The sequence below is a fragment of the Aegilops tauschii genome, chromosome 6, assembly GCF_002575655.3.
Source record: "Aegilops tauschii subsp. strangulata cultivar AL8/78 chromosome 6, Aet v6.0, whole genome shotgun sequence".
NCBI classification, from domain to species: domain Eukaryota; kingdom Viridiplantae; phylum Streptophyta; class Magnoliopsida; order Poales; family Poaceae; genus Aegilops; species Aegilops tauschii.
In genome coordinates this window covers 46,989,119-47,010,247 of record NC_053040.3, presented here as the reverse complement: position 1 = coordinate 47,010,247, position 21,129 = coordinate 46,989,119, and the positions used below count along the sequence as shown (strand labels likewise).

General features: G+C 49.2%; 1 pseudogene; it reads left to right on the top strand.

Annotated features, from left to right (window-relative positions):
- Positions 1-432: 432 nt before the first annotated feature.
- Positions 433-11,145, top strand: LOC109769037 (uncharacterized; annotated as a pseudogene).
- Positions 11,146-21,129: the final 9,984 nt, after the last annotated feature.

Sequence of the window (21,129 nt, the reverse complement as noted above, 5' to 3'; positions counted from 1 at the left end):
CAGCAGCGCGGGACTATAAAATGAACACTTTATTCATAAGTTCACAACAAAGTGGTTATTATGAAATTAAGGTTACTAGCAAGATCAGTAGACATGACTATGCCGAAAGAAAGTTAAATTAAATATAAGTTTTCCTTGTTTTACAATCATATATACTTCCTCTGTCTTAAATGTCTAATACGTCTTACAAAAGTGAACGGAGGGAGTAGTTTTTTCCACCAATAAAAAGAAAGAAAGAGCCATATATAATTCTGTAAAAAAACATTATAGGATTCATGCTCTAAAAAAAACTTTGGTTTGCACCCATCATGGGCTTTAGTGGCCCACACCCGAAGACTTCGGCCTGCAATTCACTTGCTCCGTCCGTCCACTACGCCCCCTTGTTCGAGTCCATCCACTGCACATCCCACAGACACGCAGCAGTAGAAAGGGCGAGATGCCCAGCCGCCGCCACTGCCCCCGCCCTCGCCGCCGCTCGCCGGAGGCTGGTCCACTGGACGACGACGACCTGCTGTGCGAGATCCTCCTCCGCCTCCCCCCGCAGCCGTCCTCCCTTCCGCGCGCCTCCCTCGTCTGCAAGCGCTGGCGCCGTCTCGTCTCCGACCGCGGCTTCTCCCGCCGCTTCCGCCACCACCACCGCCGCAGCACTCCCCTCCTCGGTTTCTTCGACAGACACAGCCTCTCCTTCGTACCTACCCTCGATCCCCCGGATTGTGTCCCGCCCGGCTGCTTCTCCCTGCAGCGCGGCGACGGCGACCGCTTCCTCTCCCTCGGATGCCGCCATGGCCTCGTACTCATCTTCGCCATATCGCGGAACAAAATCCTGGTCTGGGACCCCTTCACCGGCGACCAGCATTGCCTTGACATTCCCGCGGGGCTTGCGATACATGCGGAGAAGACCACCATCAACGGGGCGGTGCTTCGCGCCGGAGACCTCCGACACTTCCAGGTGGTGTTGACAGTGGCAGACAGTGTGGGCAAACGACACGGACGACCCCATACTCGTCAGAGACCGGCGTATGGGGTGATCTCATCACAACACAGCTTCCACCCCTTGTAAGTGCCACTTTTCCTCCAACTTTCGTTAATACGGGCATGCCTGCTGTGCTGGCTGGGGGTTCCCTTTACTGGACGCTTGTTGGGAATTTTATTGGAGATCTTGAGTTTGATTTGGAGAATCAAAGCCTAGCTGTGATACGGGTGCCAGTGCATATGCTTAAAGAGGGGAATTACGCCTTCACGATTATGCGGGCAGAGGATGGTGGCCTTGGTTTACTCTTCCAGGCAGACGGCCATAGCATTCAATTATGGAAGAGGAAGATTGATCGTGATGGTGTTGCTTCATGGGGGCTTGGAAAAACTATTGACCTGAACAAGCTACTTTCCCTGGATTCACAGGGCCTTACAATACTAGGGCTCGTTGAGGAAAATAATGCGGTGTTCTTGTGGACAAGCGGTGTCCTTTTCATGGTCAATCTTGAGTCATTGCAGTTCAAGAAACTTTGGGAAACCAACTTCCTTAGTACTTATCATCCATTGGAAGGTGACTACACAGCAGGTAATAGCATGCCTTCACATATCGGTTGTAACAAAACCAAGTCATTTTATAATTGGTTGCCGGCACATGATTACCTTTCATGTTAACTTAATAATTTTAAGTAGTGTCATATCAGTTGTTTCTTCTGCTGCTTGATGACCTCTTCTGTCAGTTGTGGGATATGGCAGGCGATTTATCTTCCTGTAGTATTTCTGTTCCGAATTTTGTGTGGTGGTGAACTGGCGTTTTGTGTAATGATTATGATTTGTAGAAACAAAATCTGTTAGTGGTATTATTGTCTCTGCAACCAGGCGGTGGGCTGCAATTGGTCTATTGTTAGCTTCAATTCTCTATCTTTTGTTGCTCTACTCGGAGCCAATAAGCTGCTTTCATCAGCTTATTATGTGAATATCCATACAACAAAAAAATGATGACAAAGATTAGCAAATTCTTTCTGTAGTATTGAACTCAATTTCACTATTGCGTGCCTACTCACATATACAGGAATCGTATAATGGCAGTTTCAGTGCATAGTTGTGGTAGAGTTTTTTCTCAAGAGTTGGAAGTTGAAAATAACTGAAATAACAGATAGGTAGAATAGGTACATTTTGAAGCTTAAAGCTAGTTCTGTTTTCCTTCATTCACTATTTATTATCTATGCTAATCTCGCTAATAACATTACATCCATAATGACGAATTTGTTTAAATTTTAGAATAATTGTTCATTTTACCACTTTGAGGAGTCTCACTGAGGGTGCCAAGTCCATTTTTATCTGGGAAAAACTAATCCTTCTGTTCATTTCACTTTTAAGGGCTAAATTTGTTTCAAGATAATCTAAATCCAAATAGTCAGAAATCACAGTCACTTTTGTGCTAGGAATTATTAGTATGATTGTGTTTTTATTTTCCTGATATGGTGTGGAACGAGCTTATAATTCGAGATAACCTGTCTCTTATGACCAGCTAATGGTCTGAGCGTCCATGTTCTTCATTTCTACAGTATTCATCAGCATACACTGTTCCCCCACATCCTTTAAATTTTACAACAGTTGTGGTTTTGTTTATCTTTTCCTAATGTTTTATGAAAAATGAGTTTTTTTCCTCAAATTACAGCTGCGAGTTTACATAAATATCTCATTCTCATATATATTTGTCTTTTCGCTGGAATTACAATGTTGTTACTTGTTTGACTTGTGCCTGAAGAAAGAGGCATTGGTGATGAACATGATGCAGCTGATCTTTTGCACCTTACATAAGACGATTGTCCGGTTAATTATGCTCTTGTGATGAACTGGTGTAGCAGGTAAGCTTATGTTCTGTATGTAAGCTGAGATATCTGAACAAAATGTATTGCTTTCTTTTTTACTGTCATTTCTCAAGTACCAATTCCAAGAGAGGTCTGTAAGATTTTCTCTACAACTCTTCGCTTATTTATTCACCTGGCCACCTTCTTGCTTTGGTGCCTGGCTGCATCTGAAAATTTTCTCCAGGCCCTGCTTTCTCATCCGTTCCTCAACAATTCTCCATTCTCTTTCCTATCCTTCAACCACCTGCCTTCTCTTTTATTTGCTGATGTTCTATCCCCTCTCTACGATGGATGCGCAACTTTGCTTGCCTTCCCAGTCCATCTTGCTGTCATCTTTCAGTTTACCTCCTCCTTACTCCCCCCCCCCCCCCCCCCCCCCCCCCCCCCGCCCCAGTTTCTTCCGGCAATGCGGATTTTTCTCTCTGTAGCTCCTCAGACGACTCAGGACCCTTGCCCTTTTCATGGATATATTGGCATAACGAAATTGCATCCTCTTTCGTGTTATATATGGGAGTTTTTGTTTCTTTTACTTCTACCAGTTGCTACATGCCTTTGATTGGTTTTTCTTGGTTATGGATCTATCGAGTCCTAGTGTGATTTATATGTTGTTACCTTTAAGTAAGTAGTTGATGACCATTTGCTTCATATTTTCCTTTATTTAAACCCGATAACTATGCCATTCTAATGCTGCTTATTTTTATGGTACCTAGTAAACTAATGATCTTCATAATACTCGAAGATCATGTGTTAGAGTACGTAATAGGCCTAATGGCCTGGGCTGGCGGTATAGCCCGTTAGTCTTAGGGTTAATTAGAGATAAGGGTTGCTTGTTTAGGGGTCAAATAAGTGTTGGTTTTTGAACTAGCTAGATCAAGTACTCTCTTGCACGGATGTGCAAGCTAGCTAGACAAGCTAGCAAGCAAGCAGCTTGATCGATTCCTTTAACCACAGCACACACACGTATACGTGAACAGCTAACTTCGGCAGTCTCGGCGAAACAGATACGAGGCACCAAATCGATGGATCGCACCAGGCTCATCTCGAGCCTGGTTCTTTATTGCTTTTGCTCTTTTCGTTGGGGGCTGATACATGTATATATAGGAGACTAGGCTAGCTATTACATGACCGTGTAGGCTAGGAATCCTAATCCTATTCGATGTCCAGCACTTATTCTATCCGGATACACACACGTACAAATACGGAATATTAGCGTCATGTTTAACACTAATATTCACCCCCTTAAACATGACGTACTCACTCTCTTTACCTGGATCCCAAATGCGACTGCTGCTACTTAAACACGTCGTCGGCATTGCTTTCACTGATCCTTGCAGCATTTCAGGGACCGTCTTTAGTTTCATCGTCTTGTCCATTGCTTGACGCCAACGCTTCTCCTTGATCGCGACTTCAATCTTCACCTGTTCTTCGGTGCTTGGTAGACTCTCTTTTGGATCCTCGTAGGAACATCTTTTGAACCCGTGCAAGACCAAACTTCGGTCTAACATTGAGTTCCAAACTCTTGGCGCTTGCTTCAGCACGTAAAGTGCCTTCTTGAGCTTGTAAACTTTCTCTTCTTCGCATTTCTTCTCATAGCCGAGGGGTTCTTCCACGTACACTTCTTTCGTGAGGTCACCGTTGAGAAAATCGGATTCAACATCCATATGATGAACCTTCCAATCCTCTTGTGCTGCGAAAGCTAGGAGCACTCTCACCGTCTCTATTCGAGCAACCGGTGCAAACATCTCCTCATAGTCAACTCCTTGACGTTGTACGTCGCCCTTTGCAACGAGTCTTGCCTTGTACTTCACAATGGCACCCTCCGTGTCCTTTTTTAACTTGTAAACCCACTTCAAACCTATGGCCTTTTGGTTCGGAGGTCGGGTTACCAAAGTCCACGTGCCATTGCTCTCGATCGCCTTCATCTCCTCATCCATGGAGTGCATCCAACTTGAACTTTTGCTCGCCTCTACGAAGTTCGCCGGCTTCTCAACTCCGAGTAATCACAAATCGGAGTACTAATCACAAATCGGAGTACTCGAGCGTAACTGGCTTTGCGTACTTGTAGACTTTCTTGAGGGTCTTGTAGCGACGAGGCCCGGAAGAATCCGTTGTGGCTTGCGAAGGAGGCGACACAAATTGTGTCGGCGTCGATGCACTTGAGGAAGACGGTTGAGTCTCGGGCGTGGCAGATGCCGGGTCGTTGGCATCCGCGTCGTCGGCGTAGTCGTCGTGATCGTGACCATCATCTTGATTGTCATCATCACTATGTGCCTCGTTGCCAAGATCTCTACCCGTGTCTTGTGCGTCGTTGTCGCTATCACCTTGCGACCCGTGCGCGTCATCGTCGGTGTCGGCACCATGGTGATCACTGCCGTTGCGGTCACCTTGGTTGGGCGTCTTCCCAACCACCTGGACGTCCTCCCCTGCATCATCATCAGTTGGAAATTCAAATGTGAATATGTTACTGTTTGGAGCATCGTCGGCTGCTGCGCTCCAATTCCACGCTTGGTTTTCTTCAAACACGATATCGCATGAAATCCGTAGACGTTTGGTTTGTGGATCGTAGAAGCGGTATGCCTTGGTGCCGGAACTCCTCTCGTATCCGATGAACACCATCTTGGTGCTGCGATCGGCAAGCTTTGAGAGATGCGGCTCCGCCGTCTTCACATGCACCACGCACCCAAATGTCCGTAGATGTGACATATTCGGCTTCCGTCCGTAAATTGCTTCATACGGAGTCTTTCCGATCACTGCCTTCGTTGGAGTCCAGTTGAGAAGATAGACCGCCGTCGAGACAGCTTCTCCCCAAAAAGTCCCCGACAAGTTCTTGCTCTTGAGTAAACTTCTCGCCATGTCAACGACGGTTCGATTGCGCCTTTCAACAACCTCGTTCTGCTGCGGCGTATAAGGTGCCGTGAGGAACCTCTTTATGCATATCTTCTCGCAGTAGTTGTTGAACTCGTTTGACGTAAACTCTCCGCCGCGATCTGTCCGTAGAGCGCGAACCTTCAGCTTGTGTTCCATCTCCGTTGCAGCCTTGAGCTTCTTGAACGCTTCAAACGCCTCATCTTTAGATCGTAGGAGAACGACCCACATGTATCTCGAGTAGTCATCTACCATAAGGAAGAAATACTTCTTTCCTCCGTGAGTTGCTGGGGTGATAGGGCCACATAGATCACCATGGAGCAGCTCGAGTGCATCACTTGCACGATAGGTAGACTGAGCAGGGAACGGCCTACGGTGCTGTTTTCAACCAAGCACCTGTCACATACTCGATCAACATGGTCGATAAATGGCATCCCGGATACCATCTCCATCTTCGACATCTTTTTCAAGGCGTAGAAGTTAACGTGTCCAAATCTAGCATGCCATAACCATGAATCATCATCACTCTTGGCGAGCCAACACTCCGGTTGAGATTGATCAAGGTTGAGGATATAGAGCCTGTTCCGTGTGCGATTTACATGGGCTAGCACGTTTCGGAGGTTGTCGAAGATCGTCATCACTCCATTCTCAATATCCACCTTGCATCCATTCTCATCAACTTTCCCGACAGAGATGATGTTGTTGCGAAGCCTTGGGATGTAGTATACTCCGGTGAGTATGCGATGTTCTCCTGTGAGACCCTCGAAGAGAACAGAACCTTGCCCGCAAATCTCCACATTTGAACCATCACTGAACTTGACTGAGCCTTGAACATCATATTCTAGCTCGAGGAACTTCTCCTTGCACCCCGTCATGTGGTTATTGGCACCCGTGTCTAGATACCACGACACGTTCTGGCTGCCGGATAACTTTGGTATTACTTTTTTCTCATGAAGTAGCACCTTTCGGTGTGGTTTCACAACCACCGTTTGGACGAGATCACAAACTTTAGCCATCAGAAGACCTGGGCGTTTGTCTTCCTGCTTCGCCAAATTTTCCTTGATCTCCTGCTTGTTAGGCTCCACGAGATCACAGACTTCGGCCATGAGAAGACCTGGACGTTCGTCTTCCTGCTTTGCCAAATTTGCCTTGATCTCCCTCTTGTTAGGCTCCGGACAATCCTTCGCAAAGTGACCCATCTCGTTGCAGTTATAGCACTTGACCTCGGACATATCCAAGTTCCTTGGCTTCCTCTCTTTAGATCGGTCCGCCTTACCACGACCTTGTGGCTTGCCTTTTCCTTTGCCTTCTTCGGTTTGTCCACCGCGCTTCGCGGTGCTTGAGCCTTCGCCAACGTTGTGCCTTCCTTTGCGTTGTGCCTTCCTTTGCTACTCGGGGACTCCCAATCTGCGCGCGAGTACATGAGTTGGTCGCTACCTCCTCCGTTGCCTTTTCGACAGCCACGAGCATTCTCTTCCCATGTCCGCAAGCGTCTTATCGCCTCCGTTATGGTCATGTCGTCGATGTCGTAAAGCTGCTCGAGTGTGCCGATGATGTACGTGAATTTATCAGTCACCGAACTGAAAAACTTCTCCACAATCTCGGTCTCCTCGAGCTTTGCACCAAGCGCGCGGATCTCTCCCACCAAAGTAGCCAGACGCATGGCATAGTCGTTCACCGATTCAGTTTCCTCCATCTGCAACTTGTGAAATTGGCGCTTCAGCACTTGTGCCCGAGCCTTCGTGACGCGATCTTCTCCAATCCTCATCTCTTTGAGTGCGTTCCACGCCTCTCTTGCTGTCTCGAACTCCGCCAATGTCATCAGCACGGAATCTGGCACAGACTGGGCTATGGTGGCCATGGCACCTTCGTCGCACTCCTCGTCGACGTCGTCGTCCGTAATGGCCTGCCACACTCGCAGGGTTCGGAGAATAATCTTCATCTTCACTGCCCACACGCCGTAGTTGGCGTCGGTGAGCATCGGGTACTGGATGGGGATGTTGCGATGCGCCAGTACGTTGGCACCGCCCGTTCCGCCACCACTAGTCGCTCACTTGTCGTCCTTTTTCACCTTGTCGCCGTTCTTGTTCGCCTTGGAACCACCGTTGCCGGACTTGTTCCCCTTGGAACCGCCGTTATCGGACTTGACTGACTCAGCATCGCTGTCCGTCATCGTAGATCGTCGAGGCTCCAGATACCAATTGTTGGTTTTTGAACTAGCTAGATCAAGTACTCTCTTGCACGGATGTGCAAGCTAGCTAGACAAGCTAGCAAGCAAGCAGCTTGATCGATTCCTTTAACCACAGCACACACACGTATACGTGAACAGCTAACTTCGGCAGTCTCGGCGAAACAGATACGAGGCACCAAATCGATGGATCGCAACAGGCTCGTCTCGAGCCTGGTTCTTTATTGCTTTTGCTCTTTTCGTTGTTCTATTACAGGGGGCTGATACATGTATATATAGGAGACTAGGCTAGCTATTACATGACCGTGTAGGCTAGGGGGCTGATACACACACGTACAAATACGGAATATTAGCGTCATGTTTAACATTATAATAAGCCTTGCTTGGGACTCAAGTAAATCTCTCTATATAAAGAGAGAAGATGTATCAATCTAAGAAAGTAAGAATTAAGAAAGAAATCCCTTCGCACTTGCCCGGCCGTGGGTAAAAAAAGGCCCCCGGCCGGCCCTCTCGCGCCCTCCTTCTAGCAGCGCCATAACAATTTGGTATCAGCTAGCTTCGGTTCGATCATGTTTTCACCGTCGCCCAACCCGTCTCTTCAGCTGCCAGGATCCTCCGTCGCGCCCGCCCTCGCCGTCCTCACCCCAGAGGAGGTGTCTGGGGCGCTGCGGGGCCTAACCCAGGCGGTCCAGGAGATCCGCCTGTTCTTGGCCGGGTTCTACGGGCCGCACCCGGCTGCGCCGCCCATCGCCGCCACCGCGCCGCCGTGGCTGCCGTGGCAGCCGGTGCACCAAGCGGCCTCCGCCGCGCTCGCCGGGCCGCTGCAGCTGCCATCCACCGCCTCGCCCTGGCTGCCGTGGCAGCCGCCGCTCCTGGCGGCCTCCACCGCGCCCGGCGCTCCGCCGCAGCAGCCGCTGCCGCTGCCCCAGGGCGTCCCCGCCGCGCTCGCCGGGCCGCTGCAGCAGCCGCTGCAGCTACCATCCACCGCCACCACCGCCCCGCCCTAGCTACAGTGGCAGCCGCCGCCCCGGGTGGCCTCCGCCGCGCCCGGCGCTCCGCTGCAGCAGCCACCACCGGTCAGCTCGGGCCCCGCATCGACCGCGCCGGCGGGAGTCCCGATCCACCAGATCAAGTTCCCTCCATCACCATTACCGCTTCCCCAGGGCGTCCCCATCCAGCAGGTCAAGCTCCCGCCGTCGCCGTCACCGCTTCCGGCTGGGATCACTACCCGCCACGTGTCGGCGGCGGTGAGGCTACAGGCTGCTGCGCGCGGCCTCCTAGTGCGTCGGCGTGTGCGGGAGATGCGTGGTCTGCAGCTGCCGCTCCTCCCAGCTGCGCTTCGCTGCGCAAAGGACCTCGATTTCGTCCGCTGCGTCAGGGATCTTGGGCATGCTGTTTTCCCCGCGGGCACCGACCTCAAAGTCTGCGACATCGGCGGTTGGGGGGCGCACCCCTCCTCGTCATTCTCCATCACAAGCCCTCCACTCTTCTCTGTGCGGTGCAGACCAACAGCCGTCCGGCGGGGAGAAGGCAGGGTGTCACCAACAGGAGCGCACCGTGTAGCACCACTGCATTCCGCTGGCCGCCGCGAGGGCGTCTCTGCTGGTCGCTCTTGCGACCACTTCCAGGTGGCCATACACATGCACTCCTTTTGTCCAGATGGTGTCCATGGGATCCAGGTGGCTGTACACGTGCACGTCCGACGTGCGGATGATGTCCACTTTTTGTTAAGGGGTCCAAAATAAATCGTCTCAGTCCATTTCAGGTTGAGAGTAATAAAACAAGTCGAGATGTAAAAGGCTTGTTTTTAGGTGTTAGGTTTGTGTTGCGTCGAGTCGCGGTTATAAGTTGGTTAGGCTGCAGCTCGAGGACAAGCTGCATGTCCAGGTGGGGTGTAGTGTTAGAGTACGTAATAGGCCTAATGGCCTGGGCTGGCGGTATAGCCCGTTATTTTTAGGGTTAATTAGATATAAGGTCGCTTGCTTAGGGGTCAAGTAAGCCTTGCTAGGGAGTCAAGTAAACCTCTCTATATAAAGAGAGGAGATATATCAATCTAAGGAAGCAAGAATTAAGAAGGAAATCCCTTCCCTCTAGCTCGGCCGTGGGCAAAAAAAGGCCCCCGGCCGACCCTCTCGCGCCCTCCTTCTAGCAGCGCCATAACATTCATTAAATTTTATATTCTATTTATCTTTTTGCTCACATTTATTGCAGTTTTATGGATGATTATTCTAGCGTAAGGCAGTTTGCTTAAATGTTTTCTCCGTGTATCTCTTAGTCTATTTTGATTTCGGTCATGGGTCATTATGGTCCCTAATTTGCTTTGTCTGGTCCAAACTATATGTAGCACGATTAAAAATGTGATCGAAATGGCATGACTAGATTCCCCGTAAAAACTGCTTTTGTCACAAATTGCATTTTTTACTATCATCTTAATATTATCAGTAAAACTAGGGGTCAAAGTATTGTTTCTGATATTGTGGAGAAGAAAAAACGCATCTATTTTTGGCTGAAGGAAGTGTGTCTATATTAATAAAATGATGCAAGATCCCTTAGTTGATACTTCTACTACACGAGTTTAATAAAATTTCATTGTGAGCAACTAGCTAGCTCTCTACATTTCTAAAGAGTATGTCTATATGAGGTAGTAACCAGTTGATTCAACTTTGCTACTCCATGAGCCCCTTATATGCTCTTGATAAGCTTGGATCTCCAATATTTCCCTCTAATGGAGTTATTTGAACCACTGATTTCTTGCCTTTACTGACAACAGAATAACAGATGTAGGCCAAAACCTGATAATATGCTAACAATAAGATTTGAAGGTGTGGTGGTAAAAATGAACTGTTCTCCTGCAGGGGTTCTCTGTTTCTAGTGGTTTTTTCCCCACTAATACTGACTGCTGAGACGGTTAAGTTTTGGAGGATCTGGTGCAGTTTCCACAATTCTAGTGAAGCTGATGTTTACTGTTTAAGTCGTACAAAAAATTGAGCTACGTAAATTTAACCGTTTTTTATGAATGTATTGTACAAATTGGTTTGGCTGATGATTGAAAATTGGCTGCTCCGCAGGTATCTAGGACTACATTCTGGTGGCCAAGATGCACAAATGCGTTATGTGCTGTGCACGGGGTCTGTGACGTGCTCTTTAGAAATTGGGCCTCCGTACTGGTCGGTTGTAGTAAGACTTGTAGGCACTTACCGTCCATTGCCAGCGACCTGCTTGAATTAACGTTTACTTGCGGTTTGTTTGCTTGATGCCGTCTTGAGCAAGAACGTTGAGAGGCCAGCTCACTTGTGAGTTGTGTGTGTGCGACTCCTTTCAGTATCTCAAAATGACATTACGCTGATCATGAAGGTGCTTGAATCCTGGAGAAGTGATATCCTGTGTTTGTCACCAGAATGCCTAGGATGTGAGTTCTGTTTATTTGTTGTTTGCTATTCACGTCGCGTAAAGTTTTACCTTCTACTGTGTGCTGGCATGAATTATTTTGGTGGAGTTACATTCCGAATGTAGTTTGCTTGCAAGTATTTACTCATTTTCCCACTGATTTTGCAATCTGCATCTCTATGCTAAGCAGAGGTTGGTGAATAGACAAGAGACAACAACCTTTCACTGTATAAGACAGATTATGAAGATCTTGTCTAGGGAACCAAAGATCAGGGAGTGGTGACCGATCATTGATAGGGGTATGTTCTTCAAGTAGTGAATGGCAGGCTTTTGATGGGTTGGCTGACATTTGAATTTTAAGAAATACAATTTCAAGTTTCTTCCTCGCAGAAAATATAAACATTTTTTACAGGAAATCTGTGGGCTTTATTAACTACAGGAAAACCAACACCGACCTTCAGATGCTAAATCACTGCTAGAACTTATTGCATAGAACCCCCGATAAATCATCCTCAAATCTACAATGTAGTAAATGAACTTCAAATTCACAATATGTGCTGGCAATGGCAAACATGTCGTGATAGATCTTTTGAGCAGATGCTCAGGCCAATAGCATGGTAATCATTTTGGTAGGCTTTGAAGTTTTTCTTTTCAATAGTATAATTGTTAACTACTCGTAGTATATTCATATGCTAAAGCACCCTTAAAAAATAATGTTATGTACAGAATAATGATAAATCTTCCTAAAGCAACAATGTGATACCTGGAGCTCGAACATACAATCGAGCGAAGGAAATGTGATAAATAGGTCAGCAGTCACGACAGAGCTCATCTCAAGTGCAACGACAATCAGGAGCAGGACCAAATATTTCTAGGAGAACCTCTAGTACTCTTCCAAGCAGGGATGAAGCTAGAAAAATAAGTTTGGTGGGGTCATGTCTATGTCTATGACAGTGGGGTCATCTTCTATAAATGAAGAGTAATTAGTATTAAAATAATGAAGGATTACCTAATTTCATTGGGGTCAATTGACCCCAATGCTTACATGAGAGCTCCATCCCTGCTTCCAGGTTATGCGTGCAAAAGCCCTCACTAGAAAGGAAAAAAGTCGGACATTCAATACGAATATGACAGTGCATTGCAAGGGAGCAGGATTCTCAAGCTAATATCATGTCACAACAAAGTCCAATCTATAGCCATTACAACACATATCTGGACGTGGAAACCACATTCTCTGAAGGTCTAATGTTTTTGTCAAATTAAACCAGAGATATGCATGGGTCAATGAGTTTCTATCTAATGAAAATCCCATTTTTGTCAAAGTTCAGGCGACAGAACCCAAAAACCCCACAAAACACCATCTGTTTACCCATATCAAAACCATTGCAACATCCAAAATCATTCCCACCTTTGGGATGGCATTGCAGCCAAACAGTGTTGTCCACCTTTTCTTTTTGTTTGATTAATAAAATGATGTAAGAGCCAGATGTGACTTTGTTAATTCTCATCTATATATAGTTGCAAAAAAAAATCTCATCTGTACGAGAATTAGCAAATCCATTTTCTTTGGTGATGCTACAGTCCGAGCAGCAGTTCAACATCATTCTATTCTCTCTCTCTCTCTCTCTCTCTCTCTCTCTCTCTCTCTCTCTCTCTCTAAAAGCGCAAAACAATTATTCTATTTAGCTCCCAGCATGGGCTTTAAAGCGTCCATCCATCCCACGACACGTTCGGTAAGTGCTGGGCTCTCTTGATCGACATCTTCATTGCTCATCGGATGGCTCGTCGTTTGTGTCTGTATGGGCGATGCATGGCAGCGGTTGTGTTCCTTCCCCTCGGTATGATTTTCTTCCACGGGGCGAGGACGGTAGGGCTAGTGGTAGTGTGTGGTTTTATCGTCTAATGCAGATCAACCATCGACTGCCACTTGTGAGGACAGTGCGACGCCTCCGAAGTGTCCCGAGTTCGGTATTTTGGTGGTGTCGATGTCCTTCCTCCCTGTCAAAGACTTTGTGGCAAGCGACTCTTGTGCATATGCAGTTGTAGGGATTGTGGCAAGTGGAGGAGACAACACATGACTTTGATTGGGAGGTGCTTCTCTGAGTACCCGCTCTCGAGCTCCGGGGTGAAAGTCCTAGGTGTGACCCTAGTCTATTATACTTGGCAATGTCAGCGTTATGTCCGTCATTACCTTGATGAGGGCATTGCTCGGACTTGGTCATCACCTTCTTGGAGGCATCACTTTTGGAGAACCTTTTCTCGCAGTCCTTGTGTTGTCATGATATTGTTGGTGCTGATAGTCACCATTGTCACTGTTTTTCATTGTGAAATGATCTAGATGACGACTAGAGGGGGGTGAATAGGCGTTTTAAAACTTTTATGAATTTGGCTTTATCCTAATGTGGAATTAAACTAACGGATATTTTTCAAACACAAATCCTAAATATGCTAGGATTAACTAAGTGCACCAACAACCTATGCTAAACAAGATAGGCACTTAAGGAAACTAGCAAGCACAAACTATATCACAAGATATGGAAATGTAGGAACAACTAAGCAATTCAACTAGCACAAGATATATCAATATGAGCAAGTATTTTTTTAGAAAAGGAGGATGACCCCCGGCCTCTGCATCGGGGCGATGCATACGGCCACTTTATTAATTATTCTCACAAGATCTTACAAAGTCATACAACAGTAAGACTAAAGCCACCGTCTAAGCAACAACTATCGCTACACCTATCCAATTGATGAAGGGACGCTGATAGCCTGGGCCTAATACCAAACAGACATCGCAGTCAGACCTAACATCTAAGACTTGAGGTCCCAACCAGGACGCCTGCCGGGTATGGGCACCCACCAGTCCGGCGTGCTCCTCAACCAGGACGCCTGCCGGGTATGAGGCCGCTGCAGCCACTTGCCACCAATCCATCTTCAGAGCTGTACTGTTGCATCTACCTTGCACGGTCTAGCTACCGTCGACGCCACCACGACGCCAGACAGATTCCTCCTCCCGCGCGAGTTCATCTCCGCGCATCGGACGCCGAGTCTCCACTGCGCCATGCCGCCGAGACCCACCGTCGACGATACTGTTGATGTCACCCCGCTCCACCTACATGCCATCTCGCGTCGACTCCGAACTACCAGCAACTCCACCACCCTGAGCAGTTCTCGGTCGACGCCTTCAGGAAGGAACACGACACCAAAGTGCCATTGTCGCCCAAACAGAGGAACAGAGGCTTTCGCCTGCACTCATGGCAGAGGTGGGGGTGTATGATCCACACCGAAGCCTCCAGGAAGGGAATCAGCGTCGAGGGCGTCAACTTTGGTGCGGCCGCCACGCCGGCCTGGAGTTTCCCTCGGATCCATGCCCACTTGCCAGATCCATCCAGTGAATTGCGGAAAGTAAAGGGTGTGGGTATGAGATAACCACAACTGAGTCGGGGGCGCGGATTTATCCCGAAGTTCACACTCGTGAGAGTGCTAATCTCCGTTAGAGTGGTGCCGAAGCCAAAGCTCCGGGGCATCACCAAGTGACTCACCATATTCTCCCTTCCGAGTCACCCCCAATGGATGAGCCTCGGTTCACTCGGGGTTGGTCTTGAAGGCGACGACCACACCTTTACAAACTTCTCCGGAGCACACCACAACCACGGAAGCTTTCGGAGGAACTTGACCACCTAGGCCACTTCACACCCTTCCCCGGAGCACAACACAAAAGGAGGCTTCCGGAGGAACCTTGCCCACCTAGGCCTCTTCACAAACTTCTCAAAGATATCACCAAACCGTCTAGGAGGCGAAGCCTCCAAGAGTAATAAACTCACGGGCTCTCACTCGAACAAATCGATGCGGGGAGCTCAAACCAATGCAACAAATGCAATGCAAGGTCAAGCAACAAATTCTCAACTCACTCTCTCAATCTGACAAGATGCAACTCAAGAAAGTAGGAGATTGAAGAGAGGGGATGCAATGGAGGGAATCAACAAATGACTCCAAGATCCATCCACAAATCCCCTCCACATAGAGGGGAGATAGGGGTTTGGGAGAGGTGGTGTGATGCTCAAAATGTTTAGAAAGTGTATGAACAACCCCCCAACCGGTGGGAGGAAGGAGCCCTTAAATAGCCAAAACCCAAAACTAGTCGTTGGGGCTCAACGGGCAGTTCTTGGACACCCCGTGCCCACGGGGGTTCAGACCCCATGCCCACGTGGTCCCATGCGCACTTACAAGCCGATGGGCATGGGGCCCCGTGCCCACGGGGGGTCAAAAACCCTGTGTCCACGAGGTACCCAGAACTGCCTGCAGCAGCCCACTAAAACAGTGATAACTTTGGCATACGGACTCCGAACTCGATGATCTTGGGCTCGTTTTGAAGCTATGGAAAAGCCCAAGGTCCTCAAATAGAGAACCACACAATATCAACAAGAAAGAATGATGCAAGTAATGCAAAGGTTTGAGCTCTTTACATGTGACGTGATCAAGCTACTCGCCCGAAAGTCCCTCTTGATAGTACGACTATCAAACCTGTAATCTGGTCTCCCACCGAGCACTACGAGACTGACAAAACTAGGAAAACCTAGCTAAGTTATACCTTTGCCTTGCACATTCAACTTGAGCTTGATGATGACTTTGATGCTTGCCTCAAGTTGGAATATTTTTCTTGTCCACAATCACTTGGTGAAGATACTCGAAATGCTTCCTCATATTGCAATGAGGGAGGCCTTAACTTAAGCCCATCTTCACATGCACATTTATCATGATGTGGACCGCAAGCTGCAAAGCATATAACCTCCGGCTTCTCATCTTGCACTTGGCCTCCTCGAACCTGATGACCATCACAACTCGATGTCATCCACACATAGGCTACTTGAAATCTCTCTTTTGATGCAAGCCCATGCACTACAAAAAAAAGACACATCCGTGACATTTTGGGCCGAACGAAATTTTTTTCTGCCATACTTATGACACTTCTATGACGATAATTGTGACAAAACCCGGTATCATCATAGATGTGGTGGGGTCCTACTTCTATGACCAAAAATCATGACAGAAAATGAGCTTTTCGTCCTGGGCGGGCCGGAGACGCAGCTGCATGACATTCTTTCGGCCGTCCATGACGGAAAAAACCGTGGTAGAAGCGAGGGCGAGGAAAATATCGGGGTGTTCCCGGTTACGGTGGGTGGTCGGGGCCGAGCGATGCGTGTTTCTCTCGTACACGCACGCGCGTGGGTGCGAGGCGTTGGGCTCTAACTGAATCCGAGCGAGGCGTTGGGCTCTAACTGAACTCGAGTGATTGCACTGCAGGCTACGCGTTACTGAACCCGAGCGATCGATCGATGGCTGTTAACTGAACCCGGTCGAGCGATTCCTTCACTGCTGCTGCTAACTGAAGCCGATCGATGCTGCCTCTAGATGAACAGTGAGCGTTGCTGGGGTGGTTTCGATGAACAGTCCCCGGTGGGGTGGATGAACAGGACCCCGTGGTGTTGTCTCTGGATGAACAGGACCCCGATCGATCGAGCTGGTTGGGGCTGGATGAACAGGACCCCGTGGAGGGCAGGATGAAAAGGACCACCCTGTGGAGGGCAGAATGAATAGTAGATGGTGGAGGGCTGGATGAGCAGTAGCCCGTGGAGGGGTGGTTGAACAGGAGCCCGTGGAGAGGGCTGGTTGAACAGTAGCCGGTGGAGTAGCGCGTGGTGGAGGCTTGATGAACAGGAGCCCCGTGGATGAACAGTCGCAGGTGGAGGCTGGAGGAGGTCGACGGTGGATGAACAGTAGCCCGTGGAGGCTGGAGGGGGTCGACGGTGGAGATGAACAGTATCCCGTGGAGTCCCGTTTTGCGGTACGCCACACCCCTCCCGATGAACAGGACCCCCGTTTCGACCGTAGCGCTCCAACACAAGTCTGTTTCCTCCGTTTTGCGGTACGCCACACCCCTCCCGATCAACAGGACCCCCGTTTCGACCATAGGAGGTCCGTTTCCTCCGTTTTGCGGTACGCCAGACCCCTCCCGATGAACAGGATCCCGTTTCAAACGTGGCCAGTCGAATACAAGGCCGTTTCCTCCGTTCTGTGGTACGCCAGGCCTCGTTTCCATCGGCTGTTCCGTCCAAGCCCTCCCGATGAACACGACGACGCATTCCGTTCTGACCCAGCCGGTTGGCTCCCCATGAACACGACGACGACGTTCTTTCTCCGTTCCGACCCAGCCATGTACACGAGCCCTGGCCGTACGTATGCGCGAGTAGGCGTTCGAGACCCTGCCCATATGTACGTACGTGGCCGTATTTTCTTTCTTGCACACCGGCCACTATACGTATGTGTACATGCTACGTGCGCGCCTCTACTACGACACGTGCACGCCTCTACATCGACCAGTATGTACGTACACGTTCGCGACCAGAATGACAATGCTACGTACGCTTCGACCAGGTGGGTCCCGACTGTTAGGCACTTCCTTGCCTGCGAAGATGTAGCTGGTGGGTCCCAGCAGTCAGGGGGGCGAATCGTTTTTTTTTTGCCCGGACGCACTTCCTTGCGTGCGAAGATGTAGCTGGTGGGTCCCCGCAGTCAGCGGGAAACGTTTTTTTTCGTGAAATATGGTGGCCCATCCGGTGGGTCCCCGCTGTCAGCTGGAGGAATAATTATTTTGCGTGTAATAAGGAGGCACTTCCTTGCTGCGGCTGTGGACCCAGCTGTCAGCCTCTCCATGTACAGTCCACGTCCGATGGAAGCCGTTTCTTGACCACGTTGACCACGCCGCACCGAGAGCACCAGGGCGGTGGACGACGGTGAGGCCTAGGAAGGGGATGATGCGGAGGGGGAAGACGCGGCAGTGGAAGCCCGCACGGAGAGGAGTACGAGGGTTCACTGGTTCGGCTGCGGTCTGAGGCTGCTGTCGCCGCAGGGCCTGGCCAGCAGTGGGAATAGTAGGGGGCAGTGAGTTCTCCGCGGCAGCACAGCCGGCCATGGGAGGCAGGAGCATGCGGCACGACCGGCGCTGCTTTGGGCGGCTGGAGCAACAAGACCAGAGGTTGAAGAAGCACTACGGCCGTTGGATGGACATCATACGATCACTGGAGCTAGAATCGTGCATATTGACTAAGTTGACAAAGCCCTCCGTCCCCGTCAACTTAGTAGGCCCACAAGTCAGCCTGCCACTATACTGGGTCCCAGCTAGCAGGGGGAGTATTCATTTTTTTGTGCGTAATAAGGACGCACTTCCTTGCGTGCGAAGATATAGCTGGTGGGTCCGAGCTGTCAACGGCGGTAACGTTTTTTCGCGAAATACAGAGGCCCTTTCAGTGGGTCCCAGATGTCAGGTGGAGGAATCATTATTTTGCGCGTAATAAGGAGGCATTTCCTTGCGTGCGGCCGTGGACCCAGCTGTCAGCCTCTCCACGTACAGTCCACTTCAGATGCATGTCGGTCATTGACCACGTTGACCAGGCCGCGCCGGGAGCACCAGGGCGGTGGACGACGGCGAGGCCTAGGAAGGGAACGACACGAAGGCAGGGAAGACTCGGCAGTTGTTTCCCACGCGGAGGGGAGTACGACTATACGAGGGTTTACTGGTTCGTCTGCCGTCGCCGGAGAATAACAACAGGTGTGGGTGAGTAGAGGGATGGCTAGGCCAGCGTTGGGAGTATGGTGGGGCGGTGAAGCCTGCGCGGCAGCACAGCCGGCCACGGGGAGGAGGGAGCAGGCAGTCCCGCCGGCGCTTGTTTGAGCGACTGGAGCAGGAAGAGCAGAGATTCAAGAAGCACGACGGCCGTTGGAAAGCCTCAAATCTGTGGAAAACAACATACAACCCATCTGCCATTATTTTTAATAATTTACAGCCCATTTGCTAATTCTGAAGGTTTTTTTGGAGCCCATATTCTTTTTGTTATCATTACAGCCCATATTGTGGCCACGGTTAAAAAATATACGAAATGTTGCATATTTCGGTGCGGTCCGAACTGTTTTTAATCCCGAAATTTTGAGTCACACTCAAACTTATTTTAAAAATAAATGTATATCAATATAAAATCCAACAAATTGTCCACGCATAAAAATTAATGCAATTTAAAATCTTGAAATGAAAAAAAGAAATTTGAAAGTAATTGCCGGTTTGATGTGTTTTAAAAATGTACAACTCATTTCTCATTACTGATAGGCCATTTTCTCGTCCAGCCAAATAAAACTCTCCTCGTCTTGAAAGATTTGCAGCCCAATAGGCCTGACAAAGCGACTTACTTGGCAAATCACAAAAAACTGGGCTAGCCATTTTCAGAAAGAAAAAAAACTACTGGGCTGGTCTGTGGTAAACATAAAACAGAAGGCTGTCTAGACATGCGAGAGTGCCCCGCACAGCCCAGTTGACACCCTGCTTCCGTCTCAAAAACAAATTAGATAAATGCCACAACAAATATGGCGATTCATAAAAATGCCACTGCAATTTCCAAACTTTGAAAAATGCCACTGCAATTTTTGCAAACTTTGGAAAACGCCACTGCAATTTGCAAACTTTGAAAAACGCCACTCCAGACTTCGAAAAATGCCACTGGGGATGGCATGAAATGGCATTTTTCAAAGTTTGGAAATTGCAATGGCATTTCTTAGAAACACCAGATTTGGAGTGGCATTTATCAAATTAACCCAAAACAAAAATAACTGGGCGAGCTGCTGGGTCCCTGGTGTCAGCCGCTTGTTGTGCAACTCTCTCGTTTATTGACTACGTTGACAATGGCATATTGACTAAGTTGACAATGGCATGGGACCCAGATGTCAGAAATCCATTACGAGGAGCCATTTTTTATTGGATTGAAATAAGGAGGCACTTTGCTTGCGTACTGCCATGACCTTGGCGGGTCCCTGCTGTCATCCTCTCCACGTACAATCATCTCCTGGTTGTGTACGCGTCAACTTGGTATGCCCACAAGTCAGCCTCTAAACCCGTGGAGGACAAATACAACCCATTTTAAAAAATAACAGCCCATTCCATATGTTCAAACGGAAAGTTCAACATTCAGAGCAAAGTAACAGGTCTGATCCACATATAGAGTACTGAACTTCCACGTTGACAACCATCATAGCCAAGTTAACTATCTACTTCCACTAATACTCTAGTAGCGTACAAGTACTAACTTACTCTTAGCTAACTAGACGATGCCGGCCGCCATCTGCGGTACACGCTAAACGCCGGCACCGGCGTCCTCCCCCTCGCCTCGGACTTGCCAGAGGTGCGATAGGGCGCGTTGCTCGCGCGCGTTGGCCCTTTCCATGCCGGTGTGGTCCACCGAAGCTTCGGCTTCTAAGCAGGAAACCCACTTGACGAGCTGGTAGTAAAAATCGGCGTCGCGAACGCGTGCGTGCCCGACAGCCTCCAGGGCTATTTGCCGGGCGCCGGCCTCCACGTAGTCGGCCCACGTGCGGGCGCTCTGCCCGTGACTCAGAGCGTCGGTGCGCTGCTGCTCCATGTCCCGCTGGCGGTGCAAATCGGCGATACGCTGCTCATCCACCAAGTGGTCGCGCTCCAACAACTCCTGCTCCTCTGCCAGGCGGTCGTGCTCCAACAAGTCCTTGATCTCCGCATTGCCATCTAAAGACCGATAGAATGCCTCCTCCCTCCGTCTGCCTTCCGGTGAAAAACCGAACACTAGTTCCGGCGGTGACCGCCTCCGGCCATGCCTATCGCGGACGGGCGGGGGAATGGCGGACGTGGCGAGAGCGAGGATAAGTGGCGAGCAACGTCGGGCCGGTGGGGGCTTATGAGGATAGGGCGAGTTGGGTCACGGTGCCACCATAGAAGGCCGAGAAACTGTACTTATAAGCGGAAGGTAGCGCGACGGTCATCAGAAT